This window comes from Pristiophorus japonicus, chromosome 2 (genome assembly GCF_044704955.1).
Source record: "Pristiophorus japonicus isolate sPriJap1 chromosome 2, sPriJap1.hap1, whole genome shotgun sequence".
Taxonomy (NCBI): domain Eukaryota; kingdom Metazoa; phylum Chordata; class Chondrichthyes; family Pristiophoridae; genus Pristiophorus; species Pristiophorus japonicus.
In genome coordinates this window covers 163,785,074-163,805,596 of record NC_091978.1, presented here as the reverse complement: position 1 = coordinate 163,805,596, position 20,523 = coordinate 163,785,074, and positions in this window count along the sequence as shown.

The following is a 20,523-nucleotide window of genomic DNA, read 5'->3' as shown; positions in this document are numbered from 1 at the left end:
CAAAGAGTCAGGATAAATGGTTCATTCTCTGGTTGGCAACCAGTAACTAGTGGGGCGCCACAGGGATCAGTGCTGGGACCCCAACTATTTACAATCTATGTTAACGACTTGGAAGAAGGGACTGAGTGTAATGTAGCCAAGTTTGCTGATGATACAAAGATGGGAGGAAAAGCAATGTGTGAGGAGGACAAAAAAAATCTGTAAAATGACATAGACATGCTAAGTGAGTGGGCAAAAATTTGGCAAATGGAGTATAATGTTGGAAAGTGTGAGGTCATGCATTTTGGCAGAAAAAATGAAAGAGCAAGTTATTATTTAAATGGAGAAAGATTGCAAAGTGCTGCAGTACAGCAGGACCTGGGGGTACTTGAGCATGTAACACAAAAGGATAGTATGCAGGTACAGCAAGTGATCAGGAAGACAAATGGTATCTTGGAATGGAGTATAAAAGTAGGGAAGTAAGTCTTGCTACATCTAGCTATACAGGGTATTGGTGAGGCCACACCTGGAATGCTGCGTGCAGATTTGGTTTCCATATTTACGAAAGGATATACTTGCTTTGGAGATAGTTCAGAGAAGGTTCACTAGGTTCATTCCGGAGATGAGGGGGTTGCCATAGAAACATAGAAAATAGGTGCAGGTGTAGGCCATTCGGCCCTTCGAGCCTGCACAGCCATTCAGTAAGATCATGGCTGATCATTCCCTCAGTACCCCTTTCCTGCTTTCTCTCCATATCCCTTGATCCCCTTAGCCATAAGGGCCATATCTAACTTGCTCTTGAATATATCCAATGAACTGGCATCAACAACTCTCTGCGGCAGGGAATTCCACAGGTTAACAACTCTCTGACTGAAGAAGTTTCTCCTCATCTCAGTCCTAAATGGCCTACCCCTTATCCTTAGACTGTGTCCCCTGGTTCTGGACTTCCCCAACATCGGAAACATTCTTCCTGCATCTAACCTGTCCAGTCCCATCAGAATCTTATATGTTTCTATGAGATCCCCTCTCATCCTTCTAAACTCCAGTGAATAAAGGCCCAGTTGATCCAGCCTCTCCTCATATGACAGTCCAGCCATTCCTGGACTAAGTCTGGTGAACCTTTGCTGCACTCCCTCAATAGCAAGAACGTCCTTCCTCAGATTATGAGGAAAGGTTGAGTAGATTGGGCCTCTACTCATTGGAATTCAGAAGAATGAGAGGTGATCTTATTGAAACGTATAAGATTGAGGGGGCTTGACAAGGTGGATGCAGAGAGGATGTTTCCACTGATGGGGGAGACTAGAACTAGAGGAGATGATCTTAGAATAAGGGGTCACCCATTTAAAACTGAGATGAGGAGAAATTTCTTCTTTCAAAGGGTTGTATTCTGTGGAATTCGCTGATTGAGAGAGCTGTGGAAGCTGGGACATTGAATAAATTTATGACAGAAATAGACAGTTTCTTAAACGATAAGGGGATAAGGGGTTATGGGAAGCGGGCAGGGAAGTGTAGCTGAGTCCATGATCAGATCAGCCATGATCTTATTGAATGGCGGAGCAGACTCGAGGGCTGTATGGCCTACTCCTGTTCCTATTACTTATGTTCTTATGTTCTTATATCAGGTCCTTCATTGAAACATCTGTAAACCCATGTGGAAGCAAATCATCCTCGTTCGAACGACTGCCTATGAAGATGATGAAGATCTGATGGCACTAGATTACCAACTCTTCCAGTGCATCTTGCCTCTTATTCAAAGAGTGCCACCATTTTGTATTTATTTTAGTCCTGCTGGCACTGCATTGGGAGTGCATGATTGGCCCAAAACTGCATGATACGAATTGTTTGATCAACACACCTATTTTTAAAATCCAAAATTAGATGTAGGTTATGATTCCAGCCATCTTCTGTCCATACAGACAAAATTCTCAGAGAACTTGTAAGCCAGTTGCAGAATAAAGCCATAACTAGTGGAACACCTGGACCTGGAATTATATGTCAGAAGCCATGGAGAAGTTCATATTCCTCTGATCATTTCCCTTTGTTACTGAAATAAAAAAAGAGCCAAATTTTGAGAGTGCAAAATAAGAAAAATGTGGAATTACAAATAAATAAATATGTAGTTATAAATAAAGATAACCAGATAGTTTTGAAAGAAGCAATCTTCTTTAGAGAATGTTTACATGTGCCAAAATTGATTAATTGATTGTTCCATGTCAAATGGATCTTTTGCTCAATTAATCTAATTAAAAATCTCATTTGTTGTGTTGTACAAATCTGTCATAAATTTGCCAGATGAAATTAAGAAACTGACATGTTGAGTAATGCTGAAAAATATTAGACCTGAGTAAATTGTAGGATATCAGATAAATCAACTGGAAATGAATGGTCATTTCAGGGTGTATTTTCTCCAGCTGTTAAATTGAATGGAAATGTGGGTGTGTAAGGTTATTCATCTTCAGGAAAAAAAAACAGACCATGAACTAAAAATTGATACAAACTTTGGAATTAAACTGGATAATTAGGAACACCCTGTGAACAGGAACCCAAAACTGACATCAAGCATAACTTCATGCATAATCAACAATGGAATGTTACATGAAGCCCCAAACTCGATTGACCAGGATGGGGAAACGGCCATTTGGAGACATCAATTCTGTAACAACAAAGGGCGTCACCACTACCCCCACCCCCAAGGTGAACATTTTGGGGCTAACAGCATTTCAGCATATGGAAATATTTTTTGCGTACAAATCAACCTCATCACCAAACAATTAAATGGATCATTAAATCGAATCTCGGCACAGTGGGAAACTTATTCAAAACCTGGATATATACGGACACAGACAAGCAAGAAACACAGGCAACAAGGAGCAGAGAACACAGGAAGAAACACAGAAGCAACAGCTAAGCAGAAGCAGGAGGAAGAGACAGAAAGACAAGGAAAGGATCCAAAGCTGCAGTTAACTGCCAGAAGAAGAACCACGAACATACAACCAGGGCTGGTGATTGGATGTCTTAAGTCATTTTCTCTCGGCAATCTAGGCCTGTAGTTTTTAGTCATTTTCTTTTTGTTGCGTAATAAAATGAACACTGGGTTAAGCCTAAGATTTTACATTACATGTTGTCCTTTTCCCATTATAAGTTCCGAGGTCTAAGAATCAGAGTGGAAAAAAAAACACCCTACAGGTGTCAGTTAGCAGATAGAAAGTAACATTTTCAACTGTTGTTTCCACAATTTTGAAGTCTTAGTGCATAATCTGAAATGGGTTATCGAAAAAAAATGGTTGGTTAACAGCATGAAGCGTTTAGCAAAGGGCTATTCTGACAAAATGCTGCAGATTTGCACAAGCGGGGAAAATAAACATAAAATGAGACCTGAACACCATTCAAAATGGGGATTCATTATATATAGAAAATTCTATGGCCCCCAAACATAATGAGAATGGGATGGACTGTGTTGAAAATGTCATTGTTGTGTGCGGCCAGTTTTTAGCAATGCACGGTACCTTTAAATTTTTTGCATTGAGAACTTGTGAGTGGTCTGCGTAGTATCTTCAAGATTGCTGCACACCCACACCAACGCACAGCGTAGAGGGACCATTGGTGGACAGAATTTAAGGCAAATACAAAATTTGCTAGGTTTCTGCCCTGTTTTAACCATGCCAAAAATTCCATATATGACCCGCTGTTGGCATCCATTAAAATTCTGTCATTTCCGCCTTCCCAGACAATCTTGCAAATGCTCTCTGTATGAAGTAGATGAGCTTGCCAGGACCAGCTGATCAAGGCAGAGGTGTCTTCTTAAAGGGACAAGTTAAGATTGTCTCATTGATATATTTTGGATAGCTCTTAATTTACATTTTTGATATAAAGGGAGTAATTTTAATCTAACGCGCCCGGAGAGAATCTGAATGGGTCAGATCGGCCGCCCAATTTTACAATTCATTCCACCAAAATCTAATTGTGTCAGTTCAGGTGGAGAAAATGTAGATATCCCTCTGTCAGAGAAGGACGAGGTCAGTGTTCCTGAAGATGCAGTGCCACTCAATGCCACCCTCGCAAGCGTCAGGTCACACATTGGCACCATGCTAGAAAAGGCTAGCAAAGGGGTCTTCACATGGTGATTTGTGGGCCACAAGTGTGCAGGAGCTAGGGCAGGAGGATAGAATGCCACAGCTGCCAGCATGCCTGAGGGCAAGATTTTAGACCAGCTTTGCTGCAGAGGACTTGTAAGGGGGTGTGGTCTCTATGAGGGGGTCAGGTTCCCTTCTGACCAACTTGAGCGGTTCGAATCGCTCCCACTCCCTTGGGTTCTGTACACTGGATCTATTTGGGGGGTGTGACAAAAGTGCAAAGGACACTGGTTTGATGCAAAAGAAACTTTGTTTTTATTGCAGTCAAGGTAATACAGGCTTATTACTCTGGTAAGAAAATATAAGGCCAAACTTACAATCACTCTAATAAAGAACAATACAAGGAAAGGTACAAGGTCAAACTTAAAATCACAAATCACTCTAATAAAGAACCATGCACTACACATTCAAAGGGGGGTCACAGTAAATTATACCTCCCACCTCCCACTGCCTAATTCTAGCTCGTTTAGACCCCAGGGCATGCAGGGACTATGCTTACCAACCCTTTTGATAGTTAACGGTAGATCGCGGTTGTTTTTCCTTTGATACTACGTTGACTGTGGTCGGTTGCTGCTGCGATGGTGATGCTTTTCTGCTCTTCCTTCCTTCAGGACTTCAGGACTTTGAGGCTGGAGAAGTTAGTTTACAAATGTCGCATTGGTTTCTCTCCTTGTCTTGATGACATACTCGCAGTATAGCACCTGATGTAGTATGGCATCTGAGGTAGTAGCAGCCTTGTAGCTACCTAGCAACCACCGAAGCTCTGTTGAAAACAGAGGCCAGTTATACGCTTTCAGTGTTCTAATCTTGCCACCAAATCTGTTCAAAATCCTTTGTATAATTTTGGCGGGCTTGGTTCTTCTTTGTAATATTTTGTCGGGCTCATTAAAAGTTGATATGTCTTGGGTGGGTTGATGTTCGAAAACTGTTTCCTGATGGAAATATTAGTTTGGTAATTGCAATGTCCTTTTGTGCTCAGTCTTTCGCATACAGGCTGGATTGGGCCTCTTTGTGATGTATCTGCTGAAATGGTTGTCCAGCCCCATGTTGATGGGTAGCTACCTCTGGGTGATTTTGTGATGTTAATGTCTTTTGTGGGGGAAGGATTTTCGAATATTCATTCTTCCAGACTGGTTAACTCAGTCCTCACACCCAGGTAGCTTTACTTATTTAGACTGTCTCTTGCTAGTTCCGTAGGTCCGCCCACAGCCTTGAGTTTGTCTTTTAAAATCCAAAATTCTATTAAAGTTCGTAGTTTCTTCCATAAGCGCTTTAGAGTTCCAAACTTTTCGGTAGATAGTCCCAAATTAAATTTCATTTCGAATAAGCCCAAACACTGGGAGGGTTCTTGTGAATTTTGCATTCCTTCATTCCCCCCCGTTGACACTCCACATTCTTGAGTGTCAATCAAGGTAAGCAAAATTCCTGCTCCTGAGAGTCAACCTTCCCTGCATTTATACTAGCTCAACATTACCCTGCATCCCTCGTTAAAATGCAATGCAATTTTACAGGCGAATACAGTCATTACAGCTCGGTTATAGCATAGAGGTGGTATCATGTCCCTCTTTTACTCAGTTTTCATAGTAAATTAACGGTATACAGTCAAACACATGTAAAAGAAGTAAAAGCACATAGTCAAACACATTCTCAAGTAACATTAAAGGTCCATAGTCAAACACATAGTCAAGTTCAGCAAAATAAAAGTACATAGTCACATCTTTAATTAACATTCTCACAATACTCGAGATTTTTGTGGTTTACAGCAGGTAAAATCCAACACAACTTAAACATGGCAGTATGGTGCCACCCCTCCCTGCGCGATTCCCAAGTTCAGCCAAGCCTCTGCGTTTCACTAAGCAAGTGAGACACCATAAGTAAAGTATAATCGCGAGGTGACAAATAACTAAAGTATGGGAAGTGATTCTGATCCAGACTGGGACTTCTATATTTCTGAAAAGGTCCCACCAAGGCGGAATGGTGATCTGGAGAATCTTTTTCCCCATCTCAATGGTTTTCTGTTCTAGAGCATAGGAGTGTTTTTGTGAGATAATTACAGCTTTTAGCAGAGCAGTGAGGTGTTTGGGTCGAGGGGGAATTGCATAGCCAAAATGTACAACATAATCCTGCAGGTTTGTAATGTTTTCCTTCACAGTGAGGTGGACAGTGGAGGGTTCAGGAATGGGGACAATCAGTTCCTGAGCCACTTGAACTGATGCCTCAGGTTTGAAGCAAAAACTGCTGTCACTTACCATGCACCAGAAGTGTCCATGGGGTGCACTGGTGGTGACACAATATGTCCCACCCCCTATGTATGCGACCTGTGGATTGACGTGGTCTTCTGCCATCAACTCCATGGTGCAGTTAATAGGCTGTGCGCCAGCAGCTTTAAACCCACACTGTGACTTTGAATGGGCACTCAAGTACTGGGGACACAGTATTACGTGTGCACCCCGGCTCCGGCACCCGGAGAGGTCAGTACCCATTACAGCATATTCCCACTTTATAACATAGGGTGAGACCGCTGCGAAACGAATGTGTGCACCTCCCTGAATAACTCCAATGTTCTCCATCCCGTATACCAGTGCAGGTCGGGCTGTCCCACCCATGACCGGCATCCTTAGTACGATTCCCATAATGGTGTGGTTGGGGAGTATGGGACCGCGCACCCGTGTAGGCTAGAATCCCACCCCATCCCTTCCTCTTCATCTTGCCATTGCCTGGCGAAGGCGATCGATATGCCTGCAGGACAAATACTCTCTGATCCCCACGTGCAAACATAAATTCCTTGTTCGGATTCCCACCATTTGTCCCAACACACTGTTAATCCTCCCCGTGTCCCCATGATGGTGCGGTACGTATCATTACTGAGTCTTTCCCAGTCTGATTCCTGGTCCCATGCGTCCTTGCTGAGTTTTCTGAGCCACCACCATCTTTCTAGGGGAATGTTCCCTTTGCAATTCAAACACACACACTTTCCCTCTGTAACACTGACTCGGGCCTCCCCGTAGGTAAAACCTTCCTGGCTGGAGTAGCGGGTAGAATTAGATCCCAGCCACCCTGGCCATCTTCCCTCGTAGGCGTAAACGGCGAGTTCTTCCACGTCTCGGGTGGCACCCCCGGCGGTTACGATCGATGCTCTTCCTCGATCGCCGCTGCTCATCCTTATCAGGGCGAGCAGGAACAGGACCCTTCTCATGCTGCTCTCTCTCCTGTAGGGACACATAAAACAGATTGTCTAGCCCTGAGAAAGTTCTCTGGCTGGACAAAGGTGACCGAGTTCCAATTTGGGCCCATAGTCTTTAATTGACTGTCTTATTCAGTTCCTTGTGGACTGATGTCTGCTTTTAACTTTATCTCACAACCGTTTTGCTTGTTATCTTACCGTTGCTTCCTTAATAGCCATATCGGTAGATTCTTCTTACTCCCGAGTATTACTCGGCCTGTGCCTCTTTTAACAGTTGCACAGGTAGATTCTTTTCCTTACCCCAGTGAACTAATACAGATATACTTATCATTACACTTATAAATTTTACATTATGCTAAATTACTAAACATTCTTAAATCCATATCACTATATATGTACATCTGCCATCCGTCTCCGGATGGCCAGGTTAATTCCTGCCTTCTCTCTTTCTTCTCCCGCTGGGTGTCCAGTGAGGTAGGTGATAGGTCGGTCTGCACCGCCTAACCCTAAGTAACCTGACCGGACGTGGGTTTGAGTTCCACACTATTAGGGGAACGTCCCCTCCGGTGCTGCAGCACACCACTCCTTTGGGGGTAGCTGCTTGGTTCCTTTCTTACCCTAGGGGTTCTGCCTGGTCGAGGGCTACGGGCTGGGGACTCCAACTTGGTGGCTGGTCCACCGCTATCCTTTCTGGGGGTCCCTCGTGGCCCGAGGCTACCAGCTGGGTGTCCCTGCTCGTGAGCTGGTCTTTGACCTTAAGTGCCCTTTTGCAGCTGGTCCCTCTCCCGGGGCTGATCCATTCAAATTGGGGCGCTGGTGACCTCGGTGTCTTTGGCTGTGATGTGCGGGGAGTCCTTCTTAAGGCTCCGGTTGCTGGAGGTGCGTCCGAGTCCCAAATGATTGCAGGGGACAGCTTCTCCAGTAACACAGTCCACCGACACTCTAGGTACAGTCTGTGGGTCTGCCACGTCCCCTGTGGGATTTCCACAATCAGGGGCTGTTGGCTGGCGGTCCCTGTCTTTAGTGCGGTTTACAGTTTTAGGCTGTCCTTTACATTTAGCTGCTGCCCCTGGGTTGAAAGGTTGGCAACTGATTTATGTGGAACCACTTTGTACGGTGGGGCAGTTTTATGGCATAGACCATGGGGCTTGCCTTGTTGACAATGTGGTACGGTCCCATGTACAGTGCCTCAAAGACCCCTACTCTAGCGAGGTCCCTCACCATAACCTGGTCCCCTACCTCCCATTCGTGATGCTTGCGAGGTTCTAGCAGCAGTCGGTTGCTCCGATGCTGTTTTCCCATGTTGTTAGCAGCCTGCCAGTGAATCTGTTTAAGGTGTTCAAACAGATTCCTGACAACGCTGTCCTGGTTCGCTTCCCTAAGCTGACCTTCCGTGAGTATCGGGGCTAACATATGGGTGGCAGTTCGCTTGGCTCTGCCGGTCATGAGCTCGTACGGGGAGTACCCCGTGCTCTTTGACTGACTGGCCCGGATCCCCATGAGGACGAGTGGTAGGACCTCTACCCACCCTTTTGGTGAGTCCCCTGTCTCTTTGCGCAGCCTTTCTTTGATGGTGCAGTTTAAACGCTCCACAGGCCCAGATGGCTGCGAGTTCTGGGCGACATGCCATTTCCCTTTGATGTCGAGTACCTTAAGGGTCTCCTGCATCACCTGCCCGGTGAAGTGACTCCCTTGGTCGGACTCCACGTATTATGGAAGCCCACATTGAGAGAACTCTTCTCTAACCAGGATCCTAGCTGTTCCCAGGGCAGTGGCTGTTCGGCATGGGAAGGCTTCCACCCATTTAGTGATTACATCCACTAATACTAGGCAGTACTTGTAACTTCTCTGGGTAGTCGGTAGGGGCCCAATGTAATCGACTTGGATCGACTGCCAGCGTGCCTCTACCCTTCTGATATGTCCCATAGACACCTTTCTTTTCTGTGGGTCGGGGTTGTTGGCCGCGCACACGAGACAACTAGCACAGAACTCGCGGTCGTCTTCCATAAGTCCGGGCCACAACCCTGCCTGTTCCACTCGTTGCCAAGTGGTCTCAGGTCTGGAGTGTCCTGCTCCTGGACCCTCGTGGGCCAGCTGAAGGAATTCTCTCCGGTGTTGTTGCGTTACTACCCATTGCTCTCCCCTGAACAGCATGCCTTCTTTAATGGCAATTGCTGCGGTGCCGTACGGGCCTTCTATCTTTTCCCCTTTAGCTAGCATGTTCAGGACAGTTTTGAGGACGGGGTCTTGCGTCTGAACCGTTTTTAGGTCTGGGGGCAAAGCTATCCCTGCCTTCCCTGCCATCCCTATCTTGCCCCTGACTGCTGTGATAGGTCCTGGACTGTATGGATCCCAGAGCTTGCCCATGCGGGCACCTTGCTTGGCCAACATGTTGGCCTGCTGGTTTCCCTCGCGACGTGGTAGAATGTGCCTTCACCTTATGTATGTAGATATTCCCTTCCTCCCCTACGGCTTTCATGATCTTTTCCAGTAGGGGCTTAATTGCAGGGGTCTCCCGTCTGCGGATGTGTATCCGCGGCGGGACTAGATAGCCAGGTACTCCGTACATGAATTGCATGTGAACATATTGTCCGAGCAAACTGTGTATGGGGTAGGGAATTTTTCAGGGTGTGTGACTACGTACACCACCGCAGACAGTTCAGCGTGTTGGGCGCTCATAGTACTGGGGAGTTTAATCGCCAGGGCAATGCCTGCCTCGGGGTCATAAACTCCGCAGCCTGTGAGTCGTTCACCTGCAGATACCATGCTTGAACCGTCCACATCGATCTCTCGGCCTGTGGAGTGTAACCCAGCCTGAAAGCCGATGTCAATTTCCCATACCCCTTCTATGGAACCGGTGGGCTATCCCTGGATAAATCATGTTGGCTGCGAGTCTTGGCTCGCAGAGACCCTTTACTCGTAGGTCCATCTAAGAGAGGAGCAGGGTCCAACGAGCAATGCGGCACTGCTCACTGTCCCGTCCTTGATTCTCCTGACAAGGAACATTTGGGTGGGCAATATGGTGGGTAAGGAGTGTGATAGGGGACCCCCTTGTGAAGATCAGTGAACTTTTCACACCGCAGTGAGTGGCTAAGAGGTGCCACTCACAGTTGGAGTATCCCTTCTCTACATCCGTGAGTATCCTGGAGGAGTAGACCACTGGTCTCAGCCGGTCGTGCCGCTCTTGGAGCAGTACTGCGCTCAGGCTGTCCCCACTGGCTGCTACCTCCAGGAAAAATTCTTTACCCCCATCGATGGCCCCTAGATCTGGTGCGGTCTGCAGGTCTTTCTTGAGTTGGATAAATGCTGCCTCGCTACCTTTGTCCCATTCCCACTCCACTCCCTTGTGTAGGAGTCGGAGCAGAGGGGTTGATGTGGCTGCATAATCCTCAATGAAGTCTCTGAAGTACCCGGTTAGCCCTAGAAAATATCTTACTCCTGTCACTGTGTTGGGGGCGCATAACTTCTGCACTGCTTCCCTTCTAGCTTTGTCAATGGCTCTCTCTCCAGCGCGCACAGCCAGTCCCAGGAATTTTACTTTCTTCAGGCCGATCTGTGCCTTCTTGGGATTTAGTTTAAACCCTTCTTCTTTCAGCAGTTCCAGCAGTTCAGCCAGCAGTGGGCCATGCTCCTCCCCCTCATCGGTGAACAGGAGCAGGTCATCCACATACTGTACTAACTGCTGGGATCTCCTGAAACTCTTTAAACAGTTGGCCATATACTGATGGAAAATACTGCGGATGTTGTGGAAGCCCTGAGAGAGGCAGTTCCAAGTATATTGCTGTCCTTTAAAGGTAAAAGCAAACTTGTACTGATCTTCCCTTCTTAATGGTATGGACCAGAACCCGTTGGAAATATCCAGCACCGTGAAGGTGGTCACGGAGGCTGGGATACTTCCAATGAGGTCGGCGACAGCAGCAACAGTGGGTGCACAGGTGGGGATAGTCCACCGTGGCTCTCCAGGAGTTGTCCGGTTTCTTAACCAGCCACAATGGAGAGTGCACATGGGTAGCTATTGGTCTCAATAACCCCTGTTTCACCAGCGAACCCAAGGCTGTTTCCATGTCTACCTCCGCCTCCCTGGGGAAGTTGTCGTGTTTCTGTGGTCGGGTCATGGGGTCCCTGTAAAGTCCTGTCCCCTCAGTACAGATTCACACGAGGCATGTAGTGAAGTCATGGTCACTCTGGACCTGCACCTTTATTTCACAGCTCTGGAATGCTGCACTTGCCTGAGACCTGTCCTTATATACCTGTCTCTTGCAAGTGCACCCCTGGTGGTAAGGTATGCTGGTGGTTACAGGTCATATCTTATTACAGTCATGTATAGCATGTTAGGATACAGTTATATATAATAATGTAAGATACATGACATCACCCTCCCCCAAGGTCTTATTGTCTTTATAGGTTCAGTCTCTCAGGTGGTCTACACTCTCGCGTGGAGCACCTGAGTTGTGGTTCAGTTGTTTGCCTTGGTGTCTGTTTTTCTTTGGGTGTGGTTGCTGGTATCTCGCCTGGGCTGTCTGTTTCAATTGGTATGATTGTTGTTGACTCGCCTGGGCTGTCTGTTGGGATTGACCTTTCCTCAGGTTGTTCCCAATGTCTGTCCACCAGGTGTGGTGCGAGTTCCACATTGTGGTCTGCCTCTGGTTCTGCAGTGTTGTTGGTAAATCTGCTTTTGACTTGGTCTACATGCCTCCGGCAGGTTTTGCCATTGTCCATTTGTACTACCAGTAGCCTGTTTCCTTCCTTGCCCATTACTGTCCCTGCAAGCCATTTGGGACCCCTGCCATAGTTTAGTACAAACACTTTGTCCCCTATTTCATTCCATCTCCCCTTCGAATTTTTGTCATGGTACTGAGTCAGCTTACGGCGCTTTGCCTCAATGATTTCGTGCATGTCTGGGAGGAGTAATGAGAGCCTTGTTTTTAAAGTCCTTTTCATCAACAGTTGCGCGGGGGGGATCCCAGTCAGTGAGTGCGGACGAGATCTGTATGCCAGCAGCAGTCGCGACAGGTGACCCTGCAGCATGGGACCTTGGATTTTAAGCATGCCTTGTTTAATGATTTGCACTGCCCTCTCCGCCTGGCGTTGGAGGCCGGCTTGAACGGTGCTGTCTTGACGTGATTTATGCCGTGGTTAATTATAAAGTCTTGGAATTCTGCGCTGGTGAAGCATGGACCATTGTCACTGACCAATTGTGTCAGGGATTCCGTGCGTTGCAAACATGGTTGCGAGGCTCTCCACAGTGGTGGAGGTTGTGCTCGAGTTTAAAATGGTGCATTCGATCCACTTTGAAAATGCATCTACAACTACGAGGAACATTTTGCCCATGAATGGGCCCACATAGTCTACGGCACCCGTGACCATAGTTTGGTAGGCCAGGGCCAATGGCTCCCTGGGGGCATTGCTGAGTTAGGCACAAATGGTGCACCTTCAGATGCAGAGCTCCAAGTCTGCGTCAATACCAGGCCACCAGACATGGGATCTGGCAATGGCCTTCATGAGAACAATCCCCGGGTGCTCACGGTGGAGCTCCCGGACAAATGTCTCTCTGCCTCGCAGAGGCATGACTACTCGGCTGCCCCCCATCAGGCAGTCTGCTTGTAGTGATAGCTCATGCATGCGTCTGTGAAAGGGTTTTAATTCCTCCGGGCAGGCATCGCGAGCCTCTGCCCAGTCACCGGTTAGGACACATCTTTTTACTAAGGATAACGTGGGGTCACTGGCCGTCCAGGCTCTGATTTGGCGAGCCATCATGGGCGAACCTGTGGACTCAAAGTCATTGATTGCCATGACTATCTCACAATCCTGTTCGTCAGACCCTTCCGTGGTCGCCAGGGGTAGCCTGCTGAGCGCGTCGGCACAGTTGTCTGTGCCTGGTCTGTGCCTTATTGTGTAGTCGTAAGACGCCAGCATGAGTGCCCACCATGGAATTCACGCCGAGGCGTTGGCGTTTATTGTCTTGCTCTCGGATAGGAGGGACGTGAGGGGCTTGTGGTCGGTTTCTAACGTGAACTTGGCCCCAAAAAGGTATTGGTGCATCTTTTTGAACCATACACACACTCGAGCGCCTCCTTCTCTACCATTCCGTACCCGCGCTCCGCCCGCGAAAGTGACCTGGAGGCATAAGCTATGGGTTGTAATTTGCCCGCACTATTGACATGTTGCAAAACGCACCCGACCCCATACGCTGACGCATCGCATGTGAGAACTAGCTTTTTACCTGGGTCAAAGAAAGTCAAAACACTGTTGGAACACAGAAGGTTGCTTGCCTTATTGAAGGTGCGTTCCTGGGCGCCCCCCAAAACCAATCGCACCCCTTCCTGAGTAGCACGTGGAGAGGCTCCAGCAACGTGCTTAATTTCTGCATAAAGTTCCCAAAGTAATTGAGTAGCCCGAGAAAGGCGTGCATTTCTGAGACATTCCGGGGCCTGGGTGCCAAGCGAATTGCTTCTGTTTTGGACTCTGTTGGGTGGATTCCATCAGCGGCAATCCTTCTGCCCAAAAATTCAACCTCAGGTGCGAGAAACAGGCACTTGGATTTCTTGACTCGTAGGCCTACCCGATCCAACCGCTTTAGTACTTCCTCCAAATTACGGAGATGGGAGTCGGTGTCCCTGCCCGTGATAAGTATGTCATCTTGAAATACAACCGTCCCCGGGATGGACTTGAGCAGACTCTCCATGTTGCGCTGGAATATGGCAGCTGCCGACCTGATGCCGAATCAATTGTACATGAAAAGGCCTCGATGTGTGTTGATGGTGGTGAGTAGCTTGGATTCCTCGGTCAATTCTTGCGTCATATACGCAGATGTGATGCCTAATTTTGAGAAAAGTTTACCTCCAGCCAATGTGGCAAATAAGTCCTCTGCACTGGGCAGCGGGTACTGGTCCTGTGGGAGACTCTGTTTATGGTAGATTTGTAGTCCCCACAGATTCGTATGGATCCATCAGGCTTCATGACTGGGCCGATGGAACTTGCCCAGTCGCTAAATTCCACAGGTGATATAATGCCTTCCTACAGAAGCTTGTCTAGTTCGTGTTCAATCTTTTCCCTCATCACATAGGGTACAGCTCTGGCCTTGTGATGTACCGGTCTAGCATCCTGTGTGATGTAGATTTTGACTTTGGCCCCTTTGAAAGTGCCCACACCTGGCTGAAAGAGATGTCCAAATCACTTTATAACTGTTGAGCAGGAGGTCCATTCCTCTAATGACATGGCATGGACATCACCCCATTTCCAGTTTAGTTTTGCCAGCCAGCTTCACCCCAGCAGTGCTGGGGGGTCTCCGGGGACAATCCACAGGGGAAGTCGGTTCACTGTCCCTTTGAGTGTGACAGAGAGCATGGCACTGCTGAGGACTGTTACGATTTCTTTGGTATAGGTCCTTAGTTTGGTGTCGACCCTTGTGAGTTTTAGTCTGTCTCTTTTATGCGGCCACAGTTGTTCAAATTGTTGAGCGCCCATGAGAGATTGACTCGCTCCCGTATCCATCTCCATGTTGACAGATATCCCGTTGAGTAGGACCCTCATCATTATAGGAGGCGTCTTGTTGTAGGAGCAGCGGCCATTGATCGTGTTGACCCGCTGACCCATCCGATTCGTATACCAGCCGAGCTGCCATTTTTTTGCACATGCGGGCCAAATGCCCTGTATATTCACAATTTCTGCAAACAGCCTGCTGAAATCGACAGCCCCTTGACGAGTGCCCACCCCCACACCTCCAGCACAGACCTGTTCCATTGTTCAAAGAGTTCCCAAAGAATGAACTGCGTCTGGCTGATCTCTCTTGAGCTTCTCTCAGTTTCTAGTTGATTGCTCGTATTGTGGGTTGATGAGGTGTGAACGGCTGTTCCTGTGGCCCTTGATGACTTCTGCCTGCTATCGAGAGCCTGTTCTCCCAGTTTTGTCTGTGTGTGGGGGTAGCAGCTTGTTTAGTGCTGTGAACTTCTTGTTCCGATATTTCGTTAGCTGTCGTACCTGCATTGTAAATCAACCTTGTTTCTTCTTCCCCTACCAAGAATGTCTGTGCACTCAGTGCTGCTGCCTCTAAGGTCAGGTTCTTGGCCTCTATGAGCTTTCGGAATATGCCTGCATGGCCTATTCCTTCAATGAAAAAGTCTCTCAGCATTTCTCTCCTCAGTTCATCGGAGAACTCACATAAACTAGCCAACCTCCGAAGTTCCGCCACGAAGTTGGGTATGCTCTGGCCCACACAGCGTCTGTAGTTGTAGAACCTGTGTCTGGCCATGTGTAGGCTGCTCGCTGGCTTCAGGTGGTCTCTTACCAGTGTGCTCAATTCTTCAAATGACTTGCTTGCTGGTTTCTCGGGTGCCAACAGATCCTTCACTGAAGCGTATGTTTTCGATCCACAGCTGGTCAAGAGATGGGCTCTTCTCTTGTCTGCCTTATCGTCGCCTAACCAGTCTTTGGTTACAAAGCTTTGTTGGAGCCTTTCTATAAAGTCCTCCCGCATTGTACTTTTCATCTGATCAGTTGTTCGCCATTCTGTGGATTCTGTAATCCCATAACCCGTCGCCACTGTAAAGTCCTGTCCCCTCAGTACAGATTCACACGAGGCATGTAGTGAAGTCAAGGTCACTCTGGACCTGCACCTTTATTTCACAGCTCTGGAATGCTGCACTTGCCTGAGACCTGTCCTTATATACCTGTCTCTTGCAAGTGCACCCCTGGTGGTAAGGTATGCTGGTGGTTACAGGTCATATCTTATTACAGTCATATATAGCATGTTAGGATACAGTTATATATAATAATGTAAGATACATGACAGTCCCCATCTATACTATCCTCGACCCCGTTTATTCTCCCACAGTCGTGTTTGTGAGTGGCAAAAGCGGCAAGGTTTTTCCTCACATACTCTTGATATTCTACAGGGGTGTTACTGATCAGTGATTCAAGGTTGTAACCCTCCTTTGGTTTCATGGTGCACACCGTCCCTTTTCCCTATTTTCCCAGGATAACCATCACCTCATTCTCCTGCCCAGTACAGACTGACCCCCAAAGACAATAGTTTCTTAAATCCACTAGGATCCCATGGCCTAGGATGAAGTCAGCCCCCAGGATCCCTCTCCCTTCCTGCTTCCACTTCATCAGGACACAAGTCCACTTTGTGTAGAGTGTCCCTAAATGAATGGAGAGCGGAACGGAGAATGAGCCAGTCTGTTCAGTGCCTGTGAAACCCACCAAGCTCTAGGGGACCCCATTAGACAGAGGTGAGGTGGCGGGGTTAGCTGCATAGACAAGGGTGCTTGAGGTACCGGTGTCCAGCAGGTAAGTCCCTTTCACCTTTTCCACTTCCATCTGTATGATCGGTCTCCCCCACGCATCATACTCGAGGGGACACAGTTGGACAGGCTGTGGTTGGGAGGGGGCAGATGGGATTTCGGTACCTGTGGCAGTGGTTACTTTCCCAGGGCCATCTAACATGGCTCAGAGCGCAGTTAAAAAGGTCTCAAACGAGTGGGGAGGGGCTGGCTTATCTGTCTCGGTCTTTTGGGCAGGGGCTGGAGAATTCTTTCCTGCGCTATTCTTTCAAAGATTTTTACAATCCCTTCTTCAGTGCCCACTCTTTCCGCACCCGAAGCAGGTATGTTTTGTATCGGAGGGGTTGGCCCCCCTCATGGTGCCATTCCCACTTGTCTTGGTTAGGTCAGATTTTGTGAACCCTTCCCTTTTGTGGGTGCTCTTCTGTCCCTCTGCTGTTTCTGTAAGCTAGGGTCAGTTGTCTAAGCACTCCCTGTTCTGTGGCTTGGGGATCTCTTGGGTCGAACCAGACCTCAGCCTTGGTTCTTATTCTGGGTAAACTGTTAGCTACTAGGCTTTGGAGCCAGTGTGCTAATTCATCCGGGTTTAAGTTATCCCTGTCTATGTCCCCACGACAGGCGCTTTTGTATATAGGCCACATTCGGTCTGCGAAAGCCTGTGGGGTTTCTCCTGTGAGCTGCACCGTTTTCTCTACTCTACTCTAGAGAAGGGACACCCATCATTGCAGCCCATAGCTTCTAAAATGTCCTTTTGGACAGCAGCAAGTGTTTTCTGTCCTTTTTTGCTCTCAGTAGAGAGGGATTGGTACAGTTTGCTGTCTCGGGATAGGAGAAGCATCTTAGCCATGTCTGTATCATCGCACCCATTAATATCCATTGTCTGTTCAACTTCCACAAATTGAACTGAGGGGTCTCCCTTTGGAGTTAGCTTTCCCAGGTGGCTTATCATAGCCCTAAGCTGGTGGGGAGTGTGGGGGACCACAAACTGACTTTCCAGGGGCACTGGACTCCTGTTAAGGATGGGCGGGCCAAACTTCTGTTGCCGGACCGGGCACATTTGCCCTGGTTCTGGCTCTCCCTATTCTGGCTCGCCTCCCTCTCTTCCCTGCGGCCAAGCCGAGCTGAAACTCGGTGCCACATGTGGTGGTGATTCACTATCGCTGTCTGCCCCGCAACCGATTTGCCCCTCCTGCTGCTGCACCGGTGTAGTCACCGGTACCACAGGTAGTGGCCGGTAGTTTCTTCCTTCTCTTCCAGGTTTACCTGGAGCGTACCCGGGCTTATTAGGCATACCTTTTGCCTTGGACAGAGCAAGGTTTAAACTTTTAATTTGTTGCTGGCAGGGACTGTGGTCTCCCGATTCAAACCCATTAGTGCTAGCTACTTTATACGCTGCTTGCACATCTTTTAATCTTTCCTGGAGCTCTTTTACTTGTAGGGTGAAGCGAGTGCTTTCCTCCCTCAGTGACTTTTCATTACATTTGGCTCGGTAACCTGACATTGAAAATAGTCCTGACTGTTTTTAAACCTTTCCATTATCTGGGATCTTTCCTGTTTTAGCTTACGGAGTTCTCCTGATAATCTTTCTTCTGACATAACCCTTTCCTGATAGTTCTCTGTGCATTCCCATAACTCTGCCTATAATGTTTCATTCATTCTATCTAGGAGTTGGACCTATCGCTGTAGACAGACCAACCAGACTGCCTTGTCTCCTGCTTCTTTGTGATCTTTGCTTGCTGTCCACTGGGTTGCAGCGTCAGCTGGACGCTCAGCGTGCAATAGATTAAGCACCCATTCCTTCGTTACATTGACCTTCTTATACACATAGGAGGAAATCGTCTCTTCCATTTTGGTTCTTTGCCCCAAACCAGCACTCTCCACATCACACCCCTTGTACCAGAGTCATGCCACGATCGACATTTTGTAAGGGGGTGGTCTCTATGAGGGGGTCAGGTTCCCTTCTGACCAACTTGAGTGGTTCGAATCGCTCCCACTCCCTTGGGTTCTGTACTCTGGATTTATTTGGGGGGTGTGACAAAAGTGCAAAGGATACTGGTTTGATGCAAAAGAAACTTTGTTTTTATTACAGTCAAGGTATTACAGGCTTATTACTCTAGTAAGAAAATATAAGGCCAAACTTACAATCACTCTAATAAAGAACAATACAAGGAAAGGTACAAGGTCAAACTTAAAATCTCAAATCACTCTAATAAAGAACCATGCACTACACATTCAAAGGGGGGTCACAGTAAATTATACCTCCCACCTCCCACTACCTAATTCTAGCTAGGTTAGACTCCAGGGCATGCAGGGACTATGCTTACCAACCCTTTTGATAGTTAACGGTAGATCGAGATTGTTTTTCCCTTGATAGCACGTTGACTGTGGTCGGTTGCTGCTGCGATGGTGATGCTTTTCTGCTCTTCGTTCCTTCAGGACTTCAGGACTTCGAGGCTGGCGAAGTTAGTTTACAACTGTTGCGTTGGTTTCTCTCCTTGTATAGCAGTATAGCACCTGGTGTCGTATGGCATCTGAGGTAGTAGCAGCCTTGTAGCTAGCTAGCAACCATCTCTAACCTCTAAAAACTGGGGCCAGTTATACGATTTCAGTGTTCTAATCTTGCCACAAAATCTGTTCAAAATCCTTTGTATAATTTTGGCGGGCTTGGTTCTTTGTAATATTTTGTCGGGCTCGTTAAAAGTTGTTATGTTTTGGGTGGATTGATGTTCGAAAACTGTTTCCTGATGGAAATATTAGTTTGGTAATTGCAATGTCCTTTTGTGCTTAGTCTTTCGCATACAGGCTGGATTGGGCCTCTTTGTGATGTATATGCTGAAATGGTTGTCCAGACCCATGCTGATGGGTAGCTACCTCTGGTTGATTTTGCGATGGTAATGTCTCTTGTGAAGGATTTTCAAGTACTCATTCTTCCAGACTGGTTAACTCAGTGCTCACACCCAGGTAGCTTTACTTAATTAAACTGCCTCTTGTTAGTTCCATAGGTCTGCCCACAACCTTGAGTTTGTCTTTTAAAATCCAAAATTCTATTAAAGTTCGTATTTGCTTTCATAAGCACTTTAGAGTTCCAAACTTTTTGGTAGATAGTCCCAAATTAAATTTCCTTTCGAATGAGCCCAAACACAGGGGGGCTTCTTGTGAATTTTGCATTCCTTCAGACTCGGATGCTGACTTCAAGGGCCCAGCCTACCGAAGAAGGCTGATGGGCATACACCAGGAAATGCAAGGCAGCCTGCCAACTAGCTTGTGCATAATATTGCAGAGCATGGAGGAATCCAGGTTTAACTTCTGTCAAGGCATTGCTCAGAGCATGAAAACCATTGTGTTCAAATGATCAGATCCACGAACACAACATAGAGCCTCTGCTGATGGCTCTGACAGCTTCCATGGCAGGTCATAGCTCATAGCCATGGAAGCTCAGATAGCCACCATCCTCGATTTGGGGGCCACTGTTGACAGAAACTTCGAGAGCATCACATCACTTCTGCACTCTATTGTGGCACAGAGCAGTAGGAGTTCAGAGGTGCAATGTCAGAAGAGTGGCCTTGGGTCCATGTAAGAGGCACTTGTCCTCTCTCAGAAAGACAATATGCCTGCTCCCCCGCCACCCATCCCATATTGTTAATGCCACACAGCCAGATGGGCCAGACTGCCATGACCAACACAAAAATGCTGCAATCTGCAGCCAGGCCCTTAAGGCTCACAGCTGCTCGAGGTCACCCACCATGGCCATCAGAAGTGTCCTCAATGGAGGCTTTCCATCTCTCAAGCTGTAGCACTTTGGGTAGGTGCACTTGGAACATGAAACAAGCACACAAGACAGACACTAAGGGTTTCTGTTAACTGTTAGATACAGATGGAATAGAGCTATTTGATTATTTGCTATTGTTCTGGATTTGGTGTTGCTATTTATATTTGTAGTAAA